Source organism: Capsicum annuum, chromosome 3 (assembly GCF_002878395.1).
Source record: "Capsicum annuum cultivar UCD-10X-F1 chromosome 3, UCD10Xv1.1, whole genome shotgun sequence".
NCBI classification, from domain to species: domain Eukaryota; kingdom Viridiplantae; phylum Streptophyta; class Magnoliopsida; order Solanales; family Solanaceae; genus Capsicum; species Capsicum annuum.
Window position 1 is genome coordinate 250,113,819 of NC_061113.1, and position 4,181 is coordinate 250,117,999.

Sequence of the window (4,181 nt, forward strand, 5' to 3'; positions counted from 1 at the left end):
ATAGGTGGGTGATCTCTATGTTTAAATGGCCCATATTTTACTCATTTTGTCCATATTTGTATGAGCTTTTAAAATGAGTTGAAGTCCATATTTACCAATTTGAAATATGAGTGATCCAATTCACTAAATATGGGTTAAATGGACTATTTTCACAAATATGGGCTGAAATTGCCACCCCTAGTTGTAGTAATATATTTACCATTAGGGAATTACGTTAAATAGATTGTGGGCAGTTTGTATTTTAATTGTGTGGATTTACTGTTCGTTATATAATTGTGTTTTAATCCAATGTACCTTTTCTCCCATTACTTCTTGGATTTGGGCTATATCACTCGAAATTCCATGCATAATTTCACCAGTATTTAGTTTTGTGTCAAAAAATCCAATGTCCTGTCGTAAAACAGCTCTTAGATACTTAGTTCTTATTTTGTGAGATGATCTTTCTCCGACCAATCTCCAGCAAGTTGTCTCTGACATTATAAGATGATAAAGTGTCAACTATCGTTGCTCTCTTTCAAACGTTAAATCCAGACTAAGATGAGGATAAAAAATGTCTAAATTACCTAAGTATGCTCTGATCATGACTATCACGGATAGTCCGGTCATAAGCACACACACCTGAAGATTGTATCAACGGTTAGCAGTTACGTCAACTTTAGGATAGTAGTTCATGAATTCATCTCTTTTTACTGCTCGCGGTATGAAAGGGTAAGGGGTTATTAACTGAGAGTTTTAGAAGCACACAATAAAAGTCTAAGTATATATTACCGCCCCCTCATCCTTTATTATCTAGTCTTTGTCTTTGTCCAGAGCAATTTTATTTACGAAATTACCAAAAAGATAAGAATACCAAGGAAACGATCCTCCATTTATCAGAGCCCCAATACAACTCAACAACAGTAGTACAATATCCAACTTGATTGAGTATTTGAACAAGCTTAGTAATCCAACTTGCTTAGGAGCTGGCGTGTCATCTTCTTCATCATGTATTGCGTGGTTCTTGTAAGTATCATCGTACAAATCATTTCCATATAAATGGAGATTTGATTGTCTAGAATGTTGAACATGGTGGCTCTGCTCCTCATAAACATGATCAACACAATCTGATGTATCAGTGTTAAAGTTATGTACCATCTGATTGACGTGTCCATAATGACCTCTTACGATGCCATGATTATGTGTATTTGATCTGCAACGTTAATTAATATGATTAGAAAATCTGTATACATGCAAATTGATGTAGTGAAACCAATTTGACCTATTGTGTTTGCTTAAGAATATATAGTGAAGTATTCAAAGTTTGCTCTCTAACATCTGAAGCTTTTCGATGAGAAGTTATCACAATTAAGCATTTATCATAGCGTTTAGATGCCTTATGTTTGAGTCTAACTGTACTAAAATACACGAGGTTTGAATTACCCTGCTTATACCCAAAGCCCTGAATTTTTATTGTAACATGCTCTCCTCAATATTGCTCCACTTCTCAGTAATAGTTAATACATCATTCTCTTTCAAGGCCATACTATTAGAGTATTAGTTGATAAACTATGTTGTATCACTTGCAACATATCTCTGAAGTAAAAAACCCTCTCAGAATCACCCCTATAGTGTGTGTTATTCAGTAGTTTCAAGTGCGATTTTAGCATCTTCAGATTTTGCCATACATTTCAAGTTATGCCCCATGGGCAATAGTTGACACTGTCTTAGTTTGTAATGATTTGGCAGATGGCCTATAACTCTTGCCCCCAGAGGCAAGACTGAGACAGTTATGCCCCATGGACAAAAGTTGACACTGTCATAGTCTGTAATGATTTGATAGATGACCTATAACTCTTACCCTAGAGGCAAGACTTTGACAGAAATGCCTCATGGACAATAGTTGACTATGCCTTACTCTTTAATGATTTTACTTGATAAAGATATGTATTCTAAATTAAATTGTTACTAATCTTTTTTGTTTCATTTTTCATAAGGGTTGTGCTTGGAATGGATGAAAACGACATGAGTATTGAAAGTATTGATAGAAATAACGAGTTACAGGTTATTAAACAAATATTGGAGGCTGAAATAGCTGAGCCATCCAAGATTAAGAGGGTACGCCAAAAAAAGAAGAGGATACTTGATGTTGGGACTACTCTTTTGAAACACAATGCCTCTTTGAATGAGGTAAAAGTCAAGTTGATCTTTATTGACGAACAAAATATGATAACGTGCATGTTAAACATTGCAATTACACATAATATCCAATTTAAGGTTATTAAATCAAGCACAACAAGATATTCACTGCGATGTTTGGACGACAACTGTGTGTGACGGTTTCATGCCTCGAAGATTCCCAATTCCTTGCTCTTTCAGGTTACTACATATGAAAAGGCTCACAGTTGCTCGGTTGATTTCATAACGTCCGACCATAGGAATGCAACATCAAAGGTCATTTGTGACTACATACTAGAGCTTGTGCGTGACTCTAGTAATGTAATCACACTCAACTTCGTGGTAGATGAAATGAGAAGGAAATGCAAAATCATCATATCCTACAACAAAGGAAGACGAGCGATACAGCATGCCTATACGGTGATAAGAGAAACCGCGGAAGAAAATTACAATAGGTTGCCATCGTATCTTCACATGATGAAATAAAACAATCCAGGCACGTAGACAAACATAAAGAGAGACGATGAGAACAGGTACAAATGCTATACTGTTGAAATTGACAACTTTTGCCCAAGAGGCAACAATTTATCCTTTATTTGCACTGATTAGATTATTAACATAGATGGAACTCTTGACTCATGGGCAAGACTTGATTTAGAAAATTGTAGAAATTAAAAACTTTTGCCCAAGAGGCAACAGTTTATCCTTTATTTGCACTGATTAGATTATTAACATAGATGGAACTCTTGCCTCATGGGCAAGACTTGGTTTAGAAAATTGTTGTACAAATGTTATCCTGTTGAAGTTGAAAACTTTTGCCCAAGAGGTAAAAGTTTATTCTTTAATTGCACTGATTAGATTATTAACATAGATGTAACTCTTGTCTCATGAGCAAGATTTAGTTTAGAAAATTGTTGTACTCTGATTATAAACATTAAATGCAAATTGTTACTAATATTTTTTTGCTCAACACAGGTTTCAATATGCATTTATTGCTTATGGCGTTTCTATCATTGGATGGGCCAACTATAGACCGGTAATAATGGTAGATGCAATATTTTTGAAGGCAAAATATCGTGGTGTCCTCATGATACAGTTTCAAAGGGCGGAAACAACAACATATTTCCTTTGGCTTTTGGAATTGTAGACTTAGAAAATAATGAGTCTTATAACTGGTTCTTCAATTAGTTAAGACATGCAATTGGGGTACGTGAGCAATTGTCTATTCTATCAGATCGTCACCTAGTCATTTCAAATGCAATTGCAAATATCTATCCAGAGTGTCAGCATGGGATATGCATCTATCACATGGAGAAGAATTTAAGAAAAAAATACTTCTCAGATGTGGTTCTATCACTCTTCTACAACGCAGCAACAATATACAAATGAACTAAATTTTATACTTTCATAGATGAGATAGAAAAAGTCAACAAAGTTGTTGTGGAGTACTTGAAAGAAGAAGAACCAGAAAGATGGGCTCGTTCATTTCATACCAACAAAAGATACAATATGCTTACGACTAACAACGTCGAGTCCATGAATGCGGTACTAAGAAAAGCCAGGCAACTGCCAATACTGGGACTGATCGATTACATTCAGAACAAGTTACAAAGTTGATTTTATGAAAGAAAAATGGAATTGCAAGGCAACTTTCATGACATCACACGTTGGGCGAAAGTGGAGGTGACTGACAAGATTCAAGTCACATTGAAATTGAAAGTAAGTATTGAAATTGAAAGTAAGTAACTAAAATTGTATTTTGATAATAGGGAAATATACTGTTATTATTTTTTTATTGCAGATTATACATAGCTGGTTTACTGTTATTTGTGATTTATTGCTAGTTTTTTTATTTCCTTGAGATTCGCGCGCGAAATATGCGTTTTGTTGCTTCTGCTCATAGCTGCGTGATAGTTTGTGATTTGATGTTGTATGCTTAATTATAGCTATTTTTTGGTTGCCTCAAGATTCGTCCGCTATGTATGTTTAATTTCTCTGTATGGCTGATTCTACTCATATACTAGATG